The sequence below is a fragment of the Pseudophryne corroboree genome, chromosome 2 (genome assembly GCF_028390025.1).
Source record: "Pseudophryne corroboree isolate aPseCor3 chromosome 2, aPseCor3.hap2, whole genome shotgun sequence".
Classification (NCBI taxonomy): Eukaryota; Metazoa; Chordata; class Amphibia; order Anura; family Myobatrachidae; genus Pseudophryne; species Pseudophryne corroboree.
This window is the reverse complement of record NC_086445.1, coordinates 24,411,756-24,432,140: the sequence shown is the minus strand read 5'-3', so window position 1 is coordinate 24,432,140 and position 20,385 is coordinate 24,411,756.

Sequence of the window (20,385 nt, the reverse complement as noted above, 5' to 3'; positions counted from 1 at the left end):
AAACTGGCTCCCGTGCACACACCTGTATTGATTTGGAGAGAGAAGTAACAGTCCGGCTCCCGGAGGTCTGCGCACTGCAGGCGCTAGAGATTGATTCAGCTCCAGTCTTCCAGCCGCCGCATATAGCGTCCTCTCGTCTCCTGTGTGTCAGTCTCAGACACCGCTGCACTTCAATGCGAGCAAACAGCCAAGGTCCACCGGGTCACAGATAGGGCACTTTCTCTGACGCGTTTCGCTTCCAATTGAAGCTTCCTCATAGAGTAAGACTTACTCTATGAGGAAGCTTCAATTGGAAGCGAAACGCGTCAGAGAAAGTGCCCTATCTGTGACCCGGTGGACCTTGGCTGTTTGCTCGCATTGAAGTGCAGCGGTGTCTGAGACTGACACACAGGAGACGAGAGGACGCTATATGCGGCGGCTGGAAGACTGGAGCTGAATCAATCTCTAGCGCCTGCAGTGCGCAGACCTCCGGGAGCCGGACTGTTACTTCTCTCTCCAAATCAATACAGGTGTGTGCACGGGAGCCAGTTTCAGTGGGAGACGGAGGACATCATTTGTGGCAATTGAGACGGGAGCTTTGTTCACACAGGTGCTTGCGATGCACTAAAGTCCCGGGTGTGTATTATTTCCTCCATGACTTTTTGAACGGTTATCCCACAAGTAAAGCACCATCAGTATATGTGAGCAATTGGATGAATTCTATTCATTGAGAGATCTTTAAACAAAGGCTTCAAATATATTACACCATATGATATCTAATTATGAATGATTCATGAACACATTCGATGAGATTGTCCTATTTGAAAATTAATAACAAGGACGTTATCAGTGTCTAGCCCACTGTGGTCACTGTTAGTTATATGATCCACCTCTTATGCTCATTAGTAGTTTTATTATTAGTAATGTTTTATTTTTATTTTTATGTATATGCGCATATTACAGTTGTCAATGAATTATATATGTTCATATTTGATCAATTTTATAGATAATAAAATCATCTTGTAATTATAATCTTATTTGAGATTATTCATGCCTTGTTGCCTCTAATTGAGTCTGAATAGCGCAAGGGTTTTTTTTGTTTGTTTTAGTTCACACCCGTTTTTTTAAAAAAATCGGGTGGATTGTGTTGGCCATATCCACAGGCCATTTCACCTTTGTTGCTGCTGGACAGATCTTGTGAGGTATGAGAATATTGGATTAATTCCCTGATACCTGTGCGGAGTGGGTTTGATTGTGTATATAGGCACCCATTCGCAATTACACATATAGCGCCAGACATCACTAGTGGTTTTTATTACACATTATGCCACACACCGTAATGCTTATTACACATTATGCCACACACCGTAATGCTTATTACACATTATGCCACACACCGTAATGACCATTACACATTATGCCACACACCGTAATGACCATTACACATTATGCCACAGGTCTACTCCAGCATATTTCCTTGCACTTACCAGCCTCCAATAGTTTATTTGTCTACATTGAGACTTCGGGGCATCTGAGTACTAGGTGAACTTAATCCACCTAGGAATGGCGGCTGCTACAGGTGAAGCTTTAGTAAGCAGGAGACACGAGGATTGCTGGGCTTGCGTAACATTATGCCACTGACATTTTATGTCCCACACACAACAAAAATACCCCTTTAAAATTATGCCCCATCTGTGGGCTGGTGGTACGCACAATATTTCTTAATGGTTCTCCGTACCACCCTACTTTCAGCACTCGGTGGCGGTACGGTGCGATTTCTATGCTGCTTAGGTACCAGCCGCAGTATGGTCTATAGCTGAGAAGGTGAGAATCTGAGGCAGAGCAATCTTTCTGGATAGATGAGAAAAATGACCCAACGTGCCCTCGAAACCCAATTCCTTATCAAAGCGTTCCAGACATGTGGCACATCTCTGTGTATTGATCTCTTCCCCCCCAACAGTGTCCAGACAATCAGGTATACAGTATCAGTGTTACAGAAACACATCGACTGTAGGGGAGGCAATCAAGTTGTCAGTTGCCGGAATCCCGGCGGTCAGGATACCGACCACCGGCCAGAATCCCTACTTGGGTTGTGGTCCACGCCACCACCCAAAGGGGAATATAACATTCGGGTGCCACCAGTCCCGAAGTGTGGCAAGTGCTGCATGGTGAACGCGGCTCGTCACTGGTATTCTGGCTGTCAGAATCCCGGCGTCATTCACACTGAATCCGGCAGTAGTATGTGCTGTTGTGACACCAACCCCGAAGTGCTGTACTCTACAGTCACTGGGTAAGAGATCCCGGAAATCACCTTTGCATAGATAAACCCAACCTTTCAGCTGCATCCAGTGTCAGACTGGGGCGTGATGGGCTCACCGGGGAATGCAGAGGTAAGGGCCCAGTTTTAGGGCAGGCGGGTCCAAGCATATGTACTAACATATGCGATTAGTCTCGCAATGCGATACCCGGGGTGCCCTGCGATCAGTGTTACTGTTGAGGAGAGGGTTTTTGCCGGCCTCCATTACCCTCAAGCAGCGGAAGGCGACGTGTGCTGGGAGTCCCTGTGCTCCTCCCCCACCCCCCTGCAGCCGGATGGAGACAAGGCTGTGCTGCGGGGGAGAAGGGGGGGGGGGGCGCACCAGCTTACTGCACACAGGTATGCCAGGGGGTGGGAGGTCATCGTGAGCGGCGGTAAGAAGCCCATAGGCTTCTATACGGTATTGCCATTAAAAGATGGCGATACACTCGGTGGCGTAAACCCGGCGGCCGGGTCTTAGTACATTTGAAAATATGGTAAAACCCCCCAAAACGGGGGTTTTACCACATTTTTCCCTTTAGTACATCCCGGACACAGTAATATTTGTGTTCGGTGGGACTGTGTATCTTCAGGTGATCATAGTCTGGTTTTGCCCCATGTGACTCCAGCCTTTACAGTACATGGAATGGAAGACTGAGAGCTAACCTGCGCCTCTATGCCCGTTATATAGATGGTTTACTTATACTTAGGGGTGGTGGAGATAGCCGAGCAATATCATTTGCTGAGTTTTTAAAGATTACTATATAACATATGGAGGCATTTGCATCAATGCTTGGAAAGAGATAAAGTGGAGAGAGATAAAATACCAACCAATCAGCTCCTAACTGCCCTGCTACAGGATGATTGGCTGGTGCTTTATCTTACTCTAAAGGCCCTACACACTACCTGATCCCTGCCGGCGCCAATATTGGCGGCGGCGGGGCTCCAGCGGCCGGGACAGGCAGCGATGGCGGGGGAAATGACGGCTATGCTACATTTGCATGTCGTTAACGAGGACCTCCCTCATCTGTGCATGTTCAGACGAGGGAGGGGGTCGTTAATGATGCGTGGGAGCGTGCATCGTTAACGACATTGAGTGTACACACTAGACGAGAGTGTGAAAGATCTCGCTCAGATCGGCCCTTCTGAGCGAGAACTTTCACTTGCTCATCTAGTGTGTCTGGGGCTTAAGGTTTGAAAAGTCTCAACCGGGCAGATGAAGGCATAAGGAAGTGATAAACCAGTGATATGTGTAAGGTGATAAAGGCAGCAGCCAATCAGCTCCAATATGTAAATTAACAGGTAGGATCTGATTGGCTGGTGCCTTTATCACCTTGCACATATCACTGGTTTATCACTTCCTTATACCTTCTCCAGGTTGATACATCTGCCCCATAGTTTGATACAAACTTTCAAAAGGTTAAAATGTTTGAATGAGTTTATGTCGTATCATTTTTTTATTAAAAGAACATGGTTTTGTGGTTTTATCCTGTGTGTGTTATTATGGGATCCCAGCTGCGTATTTATTGAAGGCAGCTGGGCTTAGAAGCAATATGTAATGAGTACTTTCAGTATATAAGCGGTATGAGGAATAGGGCTGGTTATGGTTCTCTGAGGTCTAATTCAGACCTGATCGCAGCAGCAAATGTTGGGGCAGATGTATTAAGTTTCCCATAACGTTCGTTATTTGTGGTGTGGCACTTCACCGCATTATCGCGGTGATATGCTGTCACTGATCACCAGAATGTACTAACCCCCTCCTGCTGTTATAGCGAAGTGCTAAAACACACCTCAGTGATGCAGTCCTCCTATCATTTTCGCCGTTCGTTGCGGCACTGCGCCTGTGCTGTTTTGTTCCTACCCAGCAGCCCCAGTGCATGTGTGCCTGTACATGCGCAGTTGATGTGGAAGGACGCTGTGTGGTGCCGGGCAGTGTGGAGGCGTGGCCGTTAGAGGCAGCAGGGGGCACTGTAATAGCTCAATAAAGCTTCATTATTGAGAGGGGGAAAAAAAGAAGAGAGGCAGAAAGGACCGCAGTGCCCGGCTGAAGCTGGCGATAGCAGGACAGGAGGATAAGGAATCGAAAGCCATAGACAGCCCCTTCATACATCGGAAACTCCTATCTTCAGAACGGGAAGGCGGTAATTGATGGGGGCATGCACAGACCAGGACACCGAAACTTAGATTTCAGTTTGAACACACCGCACCCAAATCTAACTCTCTCTGCACATGTTACATCTGCCCCACCTACAGTGCACATAGTTTTGCCCATTAGCTAACAAATTTGCTGCTGCTATTAGGTCTGAATTAGGCCCTAAGTTGCGATGAAACAAGTCTTTGCAGTTCTGGAGATTTGCTTTGTCTACCAACGTTGATTACGAATTGGGGGCCTGATGTATGTCTGTATGGCATTGCACAGCCACATGGGAGCGGCTGTGCAATGCCGTGTAATAAAACTTCTAATGTAACGGTAGGCGCCTGTAGGAGATAGAGGCCTCCTGGCAGCATTATCGAGGATCTGAGTGCAGTGTATGATGACGCAGCCCGGGATCACTATCTCTACAATCGCGACCGCCAGTCATGAATCGCGCTGGTTTAAGGCACCGGCAAGCAGCCTGTGTAAACTGAAGATCCAGACATCTGGTACAAGAAGTCTGTGCCCAACGACGCATATCCTGAACACACACTCAGAAGGGGGGCTACACCCCCTGTCTTGAAGAACAGTAATGGATTCCACCCAAATGCCACAGCTTGTCAATCAGCCTGCGGCAACATCGCGAGACCTGTTCTGCGCAGACTCCCAAACATTGCATTTACGCTCAAACCATCAGGTTTGCATACAAGTATGGATTCGGCCCCGGGTTCCGTCTTTTGCATTTGATGCTGACCCCTTTCCCTACTATCAGCATAATCTAAGAAGAAAATGAAGCCCATTATCTGACAGGAAACTGCTCTGCCGAGATTGTCCTCATGTTCCAGAAAATGTTATTTTGGAGCCGTACGTAAGTATTGTAAGTAAATACAGTATAGGATCAGGGCCGGTTCTTGGGATTGTGGCGCCCCGGGCAAAGTATAGGGGCGTGGCTTCAAATGGGGGCATGGTCAGTTACGCCCCCATTTATGCCCCTGTAGCGACGCTGAAAGAAAAAAATAAAATAAAAAAAAGTATACTTACCATCCCCGTTCCTGATCCAGACCGCTGCAGACCTCCTCCGCCGGCGCCGCTCTTCTTCTCTCCTTTCCTCGATCTATGGGAGAGACGTTATTACGTCTCTCCCATAGAACAGCATAGACACCAGAGGTCAATTATGACCCCTAGTGTCTGTGCCACTATGCTGTGCGGTGCGCGATGACGTCATCGCGCACCACACAGCAAAGGTCCTCTCCATGAAGGGAAACTAGACCGTAGCATCTAGTTTCCCTTCATGGAGAGGACCTTTGCTGTGCAGTGCGCGATGACGTCATCGCGCACCGCACAACTAAGGTCCTCTCAATGAAGGGAAACTAGACGCTACGCGTCTGGTTCCCTTCAAAGCGGGGGGCACAGCTGGGCACTGCGGGGGGCACAGTGGCGGATCTTGCCCTGGTGCGGCGCCCTCCGGATGGCGCCGGCGCCCTCCAGAAGGCGGCGCCCCGGGCAAAAGTACTGCTTGCCCGTGGCAAGAACCGCCACTGTATAGGATCTGTTCTAATCGGGAGCTCTTACTCCAAGCCATTCCCCAAATATGTACTCTTTGCACTGAGACATACTGAAGATCGCTACTGATTTATTTATTATTAATTTCCATTACCTTATATAGCACCAACATATTCCGTTGCGTTTTACAAATGTAAGCAATACAGAAATAAGATGAGACGGGGGAACAACAGACACAGTAGCGGATCTTGCCACGGGCAAGCAGGACTTTTGCCCGGGGCGCCGCCTTCCGGAGGGCGCTGGCGCCATCCGGAGGGCGCCGCACCATGGCAAGATCCGCCACTGCTGTGCCCTCCGCTGCCCGCTGTGTCCCCCAGCTCTGTGTCTGTGGTCCCGGCTGTGGTCCCCTGTGAAGGGAACTAGACGCGTAGCGTCTAGTTTCCCTTCGCGGAGAGGACCTTTTGCTGTGCGGTGCGCGATGACATCATCGCGCACCGCTCAGCATTTAAGCAGCGCTTCTACTGTACAGGGGGCGTAACTGGCCACGCCCCCTGTGTTAAGCCACACCCCATCCCCTGCCCGGGGCGCCGAGGGCGCTCGAACCGCCCCTGAACAGACAGACAGAGAGGTAGGAGGGCCCTGCTCGCAGGCTAACACACACTATAGGGAAATAGGAATGTGATACACAAGGATAAGTGCTACACTCAGGGGTGTAGCGAGGGTGGGTCCGGTGGAGTGTGAGCTCCAGGTGCCGGAAAAGTTAGAGGGCGCGCCACAGAGCAGGAGAAGGAGGAGCGGAGGAGGAGCACACTGACTCAGACTCTGAGACTAGGTAGGGAGCAGGGCAGGCAGAGGCGACAGCAGGAGGCACTGACAGCCAGCACTCTCCATGCCCCTCAAGCTGCTGCGGAGTAGATATTTCTGCCGATCAGGCAATTCTGGGAAATTATTTTCATTGAAAAATTGGGAGATTATCAGATCTGGGGAGGGGGTCACATTTGGGGCATTATTTTCATTAAAAGATTGGGGGGTTGTGCGGTCAGGTCAGTCGGGGCATACATAGTGTTTTTAATTTATTTGAATTAAAAAAGTAAATAATTCAATACAGCTACTTCCATAGTGGCTGTACTGTGGTGTAACATGTGTGAGGGGCTCTACCATGGTGTAACATGTATAAGTGGCTTTACCATGGGGTAACATGTATAAGGGGCTCTACTGTGGCATTATATGTATAAGGATCTCTACTGTGGCATAATGTTTTTAAGCGACTCTACTGTGTGGCGTAATGTGTATAAGCAGTGTCACAATCCCAATTTATTTTCATTAATGTAGCAAGTGATTCCTCATGCCTTACCTCCTGTACTGCAGGGTTCCTTCAGCTTTACTACAGATTTCAGCTTCAAAGCTCCTTTGCCTTCTGTGTAAGACTGTGTTGCTGCTGCAGCACTTCCCAGACTGATTGAACACCTGTATAGTCTCCAGATTGCATCAGTGATCTCAGATCAGCTAATGACTAGTTGTGTGCCTGAGAATTGTCAAAGTTGAAAAATATTGTAGTACACACAGCGCATACTAACAACACACACATGCCCGCTGCGCGGGCACTTGTTCCGCCGTGCATGCACATATCCGCAATTTGCGTAGGGTCGCTCCCGCGGTCCTGCGCCTGGTATGGGTATTTATGGCGGAGTTTGTGAACGCATGGAGGGTTATCAAAACATTACATATTTAATCCAAATAGTGCACATTGTACACATAGCCCCCCTGCACCACATCAGCAAGTATCAACAGTTTAAATGGTTCCAGGACTAAGGGATTCACCTTTGCATGATAGGAAGGGACAGACAAAGGTTATAGGGTGATGTCTAGTATCCAGCTGTAGGGTATTTTAAGGGTAACATTCCGGAGTTGGTTTGCGGAAGATCGCATGTTCCTGTGGATAGTTATGTACAGAAGCAGAATATAGATATAAACTGTATTTACTGTATATTATGTATGCGGCGGGAATCCAGAGAAGACCACCCACAAGAGCAGTTGAAAAAGACATCGCCCACCTATTCAAATCAACCTATGACCTCTCCTGTAATGTAAAGATGCATCCCTGTGTCCAATGGACAAAGGGATTACAGTATCCATTGTATTGCTTTTGGAAGTAGTGTATAAAAAGCCTGTTGCTGCCTGGCCGGTCGGAAGACTCTTAACGCTATCAACCTGATTAGCGGAGGACTGGACCAGGAAGCGCATGCGAATATTCTCATGTATGTACATTGACTGTAGCCATTTACTCAGTTGTATTGTAGTGTATAAATTGTATTGTTAACCCCCTTCCAGATATATACTCTGTGGTGTCGGAGCCCAGTGTTTAACTACAAATCTGTCACGATCCGGGTATCTGGACGCCATTACTTACCCTTCAGATGCCTCCTAAGGCTGGCTCAGCGTTCCAGGACCGGATCCCGCTGTTCCTGAGTTTCCACATGCAGAATGTCAGAGTGGTGATTTCATCAGCCGCGGCCTCCGCTGTGCCCGCGTGGTTAAATGTGCGCTTGTCAGTCTGGCGTCTCCTGTCTCCTGTGGCCGGCGTCGCCATTACTGTTTCAATTCTCACATGGATTACAAACCAAACTTCCCTCCAAGTGTCTGCATGGGCGCAGCCATCTTGGATTTTGTCATCTGATTATTTCCACCAATCTGCTGTCTGTATTGTTGATTTGCATAATTGCCTAGCCAACCCCTTCCTTGCTGCAGGTATAAGTATGCTGTGCCTGAGCAAGGAAGGCGTCAGTGCTTTGGTTGTCTAACCTAGTTCCAGTTTGTCTCTCTCCTGTGGTTGTCTTCCAGGTTCCAGCTCCTGTCTCCAGACTTCTGCTATAGAGACCCGCACCAGCATTCCATCTGCGGTGTAGCCTGACTCTCCGATCCATTCTGGACTCACCTGTTTCCAGCTACAACAATCACCTGCTTCCAGCCCAGCTTCCAGCAGTGTACAGCTTCTCTTAAAGGGCCGGTGTCCTTTCTGCAGTTTACCACTCTCCACCGGTATTATTATTTCACCGCTCTCAAACTCCAAACTTCATTATTATTTCACCGCTCTCAAACAATCACCTGCTTCCAGCCCAGCTTCCAGCAGTGTATAGCTTCTCTTAAAGGGCCGGTGTCCTTTTCTGCAGTTTACCACTCTCCACCGGTATTATTATTTCACCGCTCTCAAACTCCAAACTTCATTATTATTTCATCGCTCTCAAGTTCGTTTATTATTTAACTGGTTCCAGCCAGTATCCACTCCGTACCAACAACAGTCTGGTTCCAGCCAGTATCCACAGCAGCCGTTTTACCTTCAGCAGCCCAGCCTTTCCTGGAACATCAGCTGGTACGATCCTGGGTTCTCTCCATTGCTACAGTCAGGCCTGGTTAGGACTTTCCAACTAGAAGATTATAAGAACTGTCTCACACTACCAGTGCCTGTGGCCCTTGCCACCCTATAGTACCCAGGAATTGTATTTATCCTCTGTTGACTCTTATGTTTCCTTTTACTGCTGCTGTGTTACGGAGTTTGTCATAATAAACATCATTGACTTTTATCCTGGTTGTCGTGGTCACGCCTTCGGGCAGTTATTCTACATGTTACTTACATGTCTAGGGGTCTGATACAACCTCCCAGGTTCCGTTACATCTCAGCCCCTACAACTGAGGCTGCCTCCCGTCAGCTCAGGCCCTCAGTTGTGACAAAATCGGTGTTGTGTCCTCTTTTCCCTGCTTGGGTTTAAAGCGTATTACATTACCTAACTGTATAAGGTTTAAAAGTGTATTGATAAGGTGTGTACGCGCTGCGGGTACTTTGTACCGTCAGCGCTGCATAAGGTTTAAGGTGTAACATCATTGCATTGCATTACTACTAAGGTTTAAAGTATAACTCTGGGTGTGTGCGCGCTGTGTGTACTTTGTACCCCCAGCGCGGCATTTGTACGCTAAGTCCGTACAAGGTATGGGACTCTGTACGCAAATAGCGTAAAAGGTATATAGAGTGAATATTAAGTTTAGCGGCCGTAGAGGCTCCATGGTAAAAGTGTGTTATAAGGTATAGCTTTATGGTTTAAGATAATATCGACATTATCAATTGGGGGCATCGTCCGGTTTTTCCTCATACCCGCAGCCTAGCAGGTTAAAGCAGACTTTATCAATCAGCAAAGGGCGGAAAGGTATCCCACGTAAGCCTTCTCCTGGTTGGTGGATACACTGGAAACCCTGTTTTGTATTGCTGATTAGATGGCGTCTGCTCTGCATGGTTTGTAGGGATGCTGGTGGGACCCGTAAAGTAAATACACAAAGCTATTTTAAAGTCTGGGAATTTCTGTTTGGCGCCAAATGCGCACACAACACAAGCATACACCTGTACTTTGTATTTGTATACCTGTTCATATTGTTGCCATAAATACTGATTACTAGATTCATTTAGATCTGTACGGAGAAATTTGTTGCTATTTAGTTAAAACATAGACTAAATATTAAGGAAGTAAACGTAAAACACAAATACAGTATGGCCTAGTTAAAAAGGTTTATACAGAAAGACAACTGTGTTGTGTTAAGTAAACGATTATAGGTAATATCGCTTATATTTATAGAAGTGTGGGATTTGTACTATTGCGGATGCACGGTTTTTGTACACGTGTCTCGGACAAAGTACGGGACTGCGTACGCAACGTAAAGACATACGCACGGTCATGTGTTTACGCAACGTGCGTAAGGGTACGACCGCTAAGTACAAATTATACAATAGCATTGTTTAGTTTAGGGGCAGAACAGTAGCCATGCTACAATAGCACAAATTGCTCGGTTTCCAAAGTTTAGTTTAAATAAAACCTTTTTTTACTGTATTACCTCTGGTACTAAGGCTGTTTATGTGAATGAAAGTTAATTTTCTGTACAGAAAAACCAAAGTGTATTTGAGTGAACGAACGTGAGTGAGCAAACATAATAAAGGTTTTGTGGACCCAGGGAATTCGGGATCCCGTCAAGTGGTACACCAAATTCGGGATCCCGTCAAGTGATACTTGGTGGCGTGAGAATAGCTGACTCACGTTAATATAGATTGAAGTACAAAGGAGCAAGGTAGCAGAGTACCGCGGCCCAAGAGGTCAGCGAGGTTTAGAGTACCGCAGCCCAGGGAGTTAGCGAGGTTTACCCATATAGGCTTGTTTTTGATACGCTCCGGCTGAGGTTTCGCAACCTGAAAAATCGATTCCATTGGTCGTACGGCGGATAAGTAACAAGTTCCTATACGCTGTGCGATTGGACCACGCGTGAGTGGGTGCAATAGTTAGCGCAACGTGATACTCTTTTTACGAGCTTTGCGTAAAATCGCGGGATCATTAGCGCTGGATATAGCATACGCAAGCGTGATTTGTGTATAATAAAGGTTTAGGGAGTTTTCGCTGGTCTCTCTCAGGAAATCTCCAACAACGTATATTTACTGGAAAGGGTAAGTCACTCCCAGATACTTCCAGTGAATAGAGGTTACACAGGGCCCTAGGTTGGGTACATTGCCTTCGCTATCGACAGTGTATGGTAGTACTGGCCAACGTGGGCGTGAGTGGGTGAAAGCCATGGAGAACTTTCACCATTGCCTTATATTGAGTATTTTGGTTATTTTTGTGGGATTAGCCAAAAGGACAATACCTGCAAAATATGGGGGCCAGTTGCTCAAGTAAGGGACGTTCAACCAGGGTTCAGGTTGACATTCCGCGGCCCAGGGGGTCGGCGAGGTACATAATGTGTGAGAAGCATGGACCACACACAGAAGTTTTTTGCAATGAATGGGAACGTATGACTGCGGAAGATAGGGAACCATTCCCTAAGGTAGGCAGTTTTGAACCAGAGGTATTGCAGAATTTAAGGATTAGGATATGTCTGATAAAATCCCGAAAGCAAAGGGTCAGACACACAAACTGTTTAAATTTATGGCAGCAAGAGGGCGATATGCAAAGAGAATTAGCTCGCGCAGCAGGTTCCAAACCTAGCAGGAAAATGATGGCAATCGCACCACCACCACTACCGTATATTGTAGGGGAGAAAGTGGCTACAGACAATGGCATATTGGTATCTGATAAGAGTATAGTTGATAAATGTACTAATGCTAACCCATGCAAGTTGTATCCCATTTTAAACATTCCTCAGGACTGCGAGCAAGAAGATGAGCCCAGCACGATATCGGCACTCTCTCTAGCAGCCACCATACAGAACACTCAGGTGGGCCCAACCAGTAAGATCAGTTGTAAGGCCCCATAGCGGAGGGATAAGTGAGGTCGTGTCCACAGGTAAGTACGGTACCATGCATTATGCAGAGACAATTGCACCTCACATTTTAGAATCAACTCAGAATGATGTAATTGAATAAATCCTGTCAGGGTGATCTCAGTCCCCAATGGGAGGACTGACGCTCAGGGAGTCACTCCCATCAGAAACATTGCTATGCATTGTTCCTGGTCCCGGACAGAATTGAGGACAATTATGTCTGAATTTCCCGATCCCAGAAAGGATCTAGTCGCATGCCAGAGGTTCATTAAATAATTAGGTCACGCCACTGAACCCACAAACAAAGATTGGCGAACAGTGCTATGGGCATGTTTACCCTCCAATATTGACCCTGCGAAATTCATTACTGATTGTAAATTAGACGCAGAAGTACCTCTCACTGATGAGTACACTCAGGAGAATGTACGACAAATCAATCTGCAATTAGGAGTATATTTCCCTACTGTTGTCAAATGGAATAAAATCTTTTCCATAAGACAAAAAGAAGGTGAAACGGCATCTGAATATTTCCACCGAGCACTGCAGGAAATGACTAGATACACTGGGGTCGAGGACATTAAGGAAAATGTACATCACAGGGAGGTAGCTGTGTCAGTATTAATGGACGGGTTAAAAGAGACATTAAGAACAAGGGTACAAACCACTCTACCTAACTGGAGAGGTATCTCGGTGGCTGCATTAAGAGAGTCCGCTATCGAGCACGATCGGAACGTAATTAAGTACAGGGAATCACAGGGGGATAAGCTGATGACAGTAAGTATAAATGCCCTTACAATCAAAACGCATCAGCCAAAACCCCAGACCCTTGATGGTAAGTCACGATTAGTAGTATGCTATAACTGTCGGAAGGAAGGACATTTTGCACGGAACTGTAGTTATAAAGGCACACATAATGTATATCGACCCCCTAGACCAGGATATGAACCACACTATAATACACATAATAGGGATCAGGGATCGCATAGGAGAAGTTATGAGCCACATGCAGGGGAAACAAGGAGGTACCCACCAAGGAGGGACTGTCAGACCTCTGAAAATTCTCAGCTACCCCCCTCACATATTGTAGCTGCCAGCGCGCTGCAGGAGGGTCACAATATACAATAGGGGTTGGGCCACACCTGTAGTCTGCAGCTAGTGAAGTTGATTGCTAGCCTTGGTAGTGAACCTGAGGTCACAGTTGATGTAGCTGGTAGATCATTAACTTTTCTTGTAGATACAGGGGCGGCCAGGTCAGTGTTAAATTCAACGGTAGGTATGAAAACCACGGGTAAAACAATTTCGGCAATGGGAGTAACAGGAGTAGTACAACACTACCCTTAGAGTAGACATGCGGAGATTACGATAGGGCCTTTGCAGACCAAGCAATCCTTTTTGTTAGCTGCATCGGCCCCGACTAATCTACTTGGGAGAGATCTATTGTGTAAAATGGGATGTGTCATATATTGTACTCCTGAGGGTGTCTTCTTGGATATACCCGAGAATCACGTTCAGGAAGTGCAGGATATGTTAGACATCCCACAAAGGCTAATGTCACACTCTGCTGGTATAGACAGGTGTCCATCCAAGGTAGAGGAAATGATCTCACAAATACCGGGATCCCACTGGACCAAAGATGGACAAGACACTGGATTAATGGCGAATGTAGCTCCCGTAGTAGTGCAAATAAAAGATGGTAGGATAGCTCCAAAAATCCCTCAGTATCCTCTGAAGCCAGAGGTGGAATTAGGAGTGTACCCATTTATAGAGCGCTTGCTACAACAGGGCATCCTAGTCAGGACATCCAGCACTGCCAATAGTCCCATCTTCCCTGTGAAAAAGAGTGGGGGGAGGGGTTACAGGCTAGTGCAGGATCTAAGAGGGATAAACAAGATAGTTGAGAGACAATTCCCAGTAGTGCCAAATCCAGCTGTCATCCTCATGCAAATTCCCCCTACTGCTAAATTTTTCACTGTCATTGACCTCTGTTCTGCTTTCTTTTCTGTCCCTCTGCACCCTGACAGCCAATACCTGTTTGCATTTACATACAGGGGAGTACAGTACACCTGGACTCGTCTTCCCCAAGGTTTCATTGACAGCCCAAGTATTTTCTCCCAGGCTTTGCATGACTGTTTACAATCCTTTCAACCTGAGAGCGGATCAGTATTAATACAGTATGTAGATGGCTTACTGCTGTGTTCTGATTCACTCGAATCATCCTTGAAAGACACAAAACAGCTTCTGTTTCATCTTTCCCATACGGGACACAAGGTTTCAAAGGATAAGTTGCAGTTGTGCCAGACCTGGGTAAAATATTTGGAACATTGCTTGACGCAAGGACTGAGACACCTCACCGCTGATAGAATACAGGCGATTTGCGACATGACTCTGCCACAAACCCAGCAACAGATCCGCACTTTTCTTAGAATGTGTGGGTACTGCCGAAACTGGATCCCAGGGTTCTCCATACTGGCTTTACCTTTGCAAGAAATGGTCTCTTCAAACAAACCAGATCGGATCTCGCACACAGATGAGTCCGAACTGGCATTTGAGAGACTCAAACAGTGCCTATCACAGGCACCTGCATTAGGCATGCCAGATTATGGGAAACCCTTTGAATTGTACGGTACGGAAAGTGCTGGGTGTGCGGCAGGTGTCCTAACCCTGAGACATGGTGAAGCCAGCAAGCCGGTAGCTTACTACAGTGCACAGTTGGACACCGTAGCGCGGTCTCTCCCCACATGCTTGCGAAGTGTTGCAGCGATAGCATTGCTAGTGAGTAAAAGCGAAGACGTAGTGTTAGGACACAACCTGACAGTCCATACACCTCATGCAGTGTCAGCCTTACTGAACTCCGCTCAAACCAGACATGTCTCATCAGCACGGTTTACAAGGTGGGAATTAGCACTAATGGCCCCTGTAAACATCACCATACAGAGATGCAGCGCACTAAATCCTGCAACTTATCTGCCGGGTGTGCCTGGACAGGCACAAAGGGTGGAGGATGAGAATGATGGTGAAGGAGGATTTAGTGCAGATACTGACACGCATGATTGTATGGAATATCTGAACCAGACTATCACTGCAAGACCCGACATTAGTGACAACCCACTGGAAGGCGTAGATTTTACCTTTTACACTGATGGTAGTTGCCATAGACAGACGGACTCGGGAGACCTGTGTACTGTATACGCAGTCGTAGATGACAGAAGTATCATAGAAGCTGAGCCCCTGGGCCCACCGCACTCAGCACAAGTTGCTGAGCTGGTCGCCCTAACCAGAGCGTGTGAACTGGCCAAGGGTAAGTCAGCTAATATATACACAGATTCTAAGTATGCCTTTGGAGTAGTGCATGATTTCGGGGCCCTATGGCGCCTCAGCAATTTAATGACGGCAGCTGGCACACCTGTAGCTCATGCATCCCACATAAAAAGGCTTCTAACAGCGATACAAGAACCAGACAACGTGGCTGTTATCAAGTGCAAAGCACACACTTACAACCAAGATCCAATCTCACTTGGTAACAGCAGGGCAGATGAAGCTGCTAAATCAGCAGCCAGCACCCCCATACAAACAGATATCAAATCACTGATGATATTCAACACCATCAACACACAAAAATTAAGTGAAATGCTAAATTTGTGTTCTCCACAGGAAAAGGCGGTCTGGAGGTCAAAGGGGTATGGCTAGGAGTCCTCAGGACTCTGGACAGGTGGACAGGGTAAGCCAGTAGCCCCCAGAGCATATCTTACAAGCTTAGCTGAGGCGGCACACGGTCTGACTCATCTGGGTAAAGAGGGTATGTGGTGAGAGCCTACTGGTGTGCGCCAGGATTCTCTTCTCATGCGGGTAAGAGAGCAATGACATGTCTTACTTGCCTGAGGAAGAATATTGGAAAGTCAATACCAACAGAACCATCCCATATCCCGCCGACAGACGGCCCTTTTCAGGTAATACAAATTGATGTCATACAGTTACCACCCTGTAGGAATTTAAAATATGTGTTAGTTTGTATTGATGTGTTTTTCAATTGGGTAGAAGCGTTCCATGCTGCCACAAATACTGCTACGTTCACTGCAAAGAAAATTGTGCAGGAATTTTTGTGTAGATATGGTATCCCTAGGATAATTGAAAGCGATAGGGGTACCCATTTTACAGGTGAAGTCTTTCAGGTTATGTGCAAACTGATGGGAATTAATAGCAAGCTGCACACTCCGTACCGCCCACAGGCGAGTGCGAAGGTGGAAAGAGTAAACAGCACTATTAAGAACAAGCTGAGCAAAGTGATGGCTGAAACTGGATTGTTGTGGCCAGAAGCTTTGCCACTAGTAATGTACAGCATCAGAACCACTCCCAGGTCCCCCCTTAACCTGTCACCTTTTGAGATTCTTTTTGGCCGACAACCCCATGTAATGATAGACCCCCAGGATGATTTGAAATGCAATAACAAAGTGACTGTAAAATATTTGGTTAGGATGAGCCAGCAGTTGAAGAATCAAAACAAAAATCTAAAGCTGGTGATTCCTGACCTGCCAAACAGTAATTGTCATGACTTTGAACCTGGGGATTATGTAATGATTCGAAATTTTCTACGCTCAGGTTGCCTCATTGACAGGTGGGAAGGACCGTACCAAGTCTTACTAACCAGCACGACAGCATTAAAGGTTGCCGAAAGAGAGACTTGGGTCCACTCGTCCCACTGTAAGAAGGTCACTGACTCAGAGAGAACCCGTGACAAAGAGCAGAGTGTAGAGAACATCGTATCACTGGAGTGTCTGTTCCGGGAAGGTTGAGAGGCAGTACTGTTGAGACGGCACAAATCGGTGTTGTGTCCTCTTTTCCCTGCTAGGGTTTAAAGCGTATTACATTACCTAACTGTATAAGGTTTAAAAGTGTATTGATAAGGTGTGTACGCGCTGCGAGTACTTTGTACCGTCAGCGCTGCATAAGGTTTAAGGTGTAACATCATTGCATTGCATTACTAATAAGGTTTAAAGTATAACTCTGGGTGTGTGCGCGCTGTGTGTACTTTGTACCCCCAGCGCGGCGTTTGTACGCTAAGTCCGTACAAGGTACGGGACTCTGTATGCAAATAGTGTAAAAGGTATATAGAGTGAATATTAAGTTTAGCGGCCGTAGAGGCTCCATGGTAAGAGTGTGTTATAAGGTATAGCTTTATGGTTTAAGATAATATCGACATTATCAGAATCATACAAACTCCTGTGTGCAGTACTGTGTTCTGAGCTTATAGAATGATGCCAGCATCCATTCCAAGATGTTTAGGCTTTGGCTACTTCCCGGCCTGCTAGGCCCCAGTCCACTCTGAAGCCTAGCCTGGAGTACAGCATTTACTTCCTGATCAGCTGATTCTGCAGAGAACTCTCCAACCAGGTAGTGTTTCCCTGACATGTGATCCCTTCAGCCTATCACCAGAGTGCAAGGGGTATATATATTGCAGCTCCAAGCACTGGGAAGCTGTCAGTGCTTTGTTGTCCTCAAGCCTGTAGAGAGCTCCTGCAATCTCCTACTTAAAGACACAGTGCATTACCAACTTCAGCACTTCCTGGCTCCTATCTCCAGGATATCTGCAAACCTGCACCGCTGGTTATCTCATCTCCAGTATATCTGCAAGCCTGCATTACTAGCTATTCTGTACTGCTGGTCAATCCCAGCTTCCAGCTATCCAGATATCCTGTACTGTTGGTTCAATTCCAGCTATACAGATATCGTGTACTGCTGGTTCAATCCCAGCTTCCAGCTATCCTGTACTGCTGGTTCAATCCCAGCTTCCAGCTATCCTGTACTGCTGGTTCAATTCCAGCTTCCAGCTATCCTGTACTGCTGGTTCAATCCCAGCTTCCAGCTATCCAGATGTCCTGTACTGCTGGTTCAATTCCAGCTATACAGATATCGTGTACTGCTGGTTCAATCCCAGCTTCCAGCTATCCTGTACTGCTGGTTCAATCCCAGCTTCCAGCTATCCTGTACTGCTGGTTCAATCCCTGCTTCCAGCTATCCTGTACTGCTGGTTCAATTCCAGCTTCCACAAATCATCCTCTACCATAGGTGTCATCCAACTAACCATTGCATTGGTATCCCCAGTGTTCCAGTAACCCCATAGTTGTACTGACACCTGTGACCAGCCATAGACTCTAGCCAAACCTGCCACGCCTGTATAAGCAGACCGTATATTAAGCCTGCACAGTTCTGTTCTCAGTTCTCCAGCCAACCAGTAACAAGACCTCATCCAGTTCCGCAAATAATAACAGCCATGACAAGCAGCTCTTCTATGTGGTGTAATGTGTATAAGCAGCTCTACTATGTGGTGTAACATGTACAAGCAGCTCTACTATGTGGTGTAATGTGTATAAGCAGCTCTACTATGTGGTGTAACGTATATAAGCATCTCTACTATGTGGTGTAATGTGTATAAGCAGCTCTTCTATGTGGTGTAATGTGTATAAGCAGCTCTACTATGTGGTGTAACATGTACAAGCAGCTCTACTATGTGGTGTAATGTGTATAAGAAGCTCTACTATGTGGTGTAACGTATATAAGCATCTCTACTGTGTGGTGTAATGTGTATAAGCAGCTCTACTATGTGGTGTAATGTGTATAAGCAACTCTACTATGTGGTGTAATTTGTATAAGCAGCTCTACTGTGTGGTGTAACATGTAAAAGCAGCTCTTCTATGTGGTGTAATGTGTATAAGCAGCTGAACTGTGTGGTTTAATGTGTATAAGCAGCTCTACTATGTGGTGTAATGTGTATAAGCAGCTCTACTTTGTGGTGTAACGTATATAAGCAGCTCTACTGTGTGGTGTAATGTGTATAAGCAGCTCTACTATGTGGTGTAATGTGTATAAGCAACTCTACTATGTGGTGTAATTTGTATAAGCAGCTCTACTGTGTGGTGTAACATGTAAAAGCAGCTCTTCTATGTGGTGTAATGTGTATAAGCAGCTGAACTGTGTGGTTTAATGTGTATAAGCAGCTCTACTATGTGGTGTAATGTGTATAAGCAGCTCTACTTTGTGGTGTAACGTATATAAGCAGCTCTACTGTGTGGTGTAATGTGTATAAGCAGCTCTACTATGTGGTGTAATGTGTATAAGCAGCTCTACTATGTGGTGTAATGTGTATAATTAGCTCTACTGTGTGGTGTAATGTGTACAAGCAGCTCTTCTATGTTGTGTAATGTGTATAAGCAGCTGTACTGTGTGGTTTAATGTGTATAAGCAGCTCTACTATGTGGTGTAATGTGTATAAGCAGCTCTACTGTGTGGTGTAATGTGTATAAGCAGCTCTACTATGTGGTGTAATGTGTATAAGCAGCTCTACTATGTGGTGTAATGTGTATAAGCAGCTCTACTGTGTGGTGTAACATGTACAAGCAGCTATTCTATGTGGTGTAATGTGTATAAGCAGCTGTACTGTGTGGTGTAATTTGTATAAGCAGCTCTACTATGTGGTGTAATGTGTATAAGCAGCTCTACTATGTGGTGTAACGTATATAAGCAGCTCTACTGTGTGGTGTAATGTGTATAAGCAGCTCTACTATGTGGTGTAATGTGTATAAGCAGCTCTACTGTGTGGTGTAACATGTACAAGCAGCTCTTCTATGCAGTGTTATGTGTATAAGCAGCTGTACTGTGTGGTGTAATGTGTATAAGCAGCTCTACTATGTGGTGTAACGTGTATAAGCAGCTCTACTGTGTGGTGTAATGTGTATAAGCAGCTCTACTGTGTGGTGTAATGTGTATAAGCAGCTCTACTGTGTGGTGTAATGTGTATAAGCAGCTCTACTATGTGGTGTAATGTGTATAAGCAGCTCTTCTATGTGGTGTAATGTGTATAAGCAGCTCTACTATGTGGTGTAACGTATATAAGCAGCTCTACTGTGTGGTGTAATGTGAATAATGGATACTACTGTGTGGTGTGGTGTAATGTGAATTGGTACTATTTTTGGCCATGCCCCAATATTTTAGTTGCGTGCTTTCGGCGCACACTATCCGTATTTTATGCATGGGGGCGCCCAAAGAAAACTTTCGCAATGAGCTCTACAAGGTCTAGAACTGACCCGGTCACCAATTTAAATATTGTTTATTTTCAAATATAACATGCCATCACATGTTGGCCAGGCCCCCAATTCAGTACATGGGAGGGGGGCACCAAAACATACCC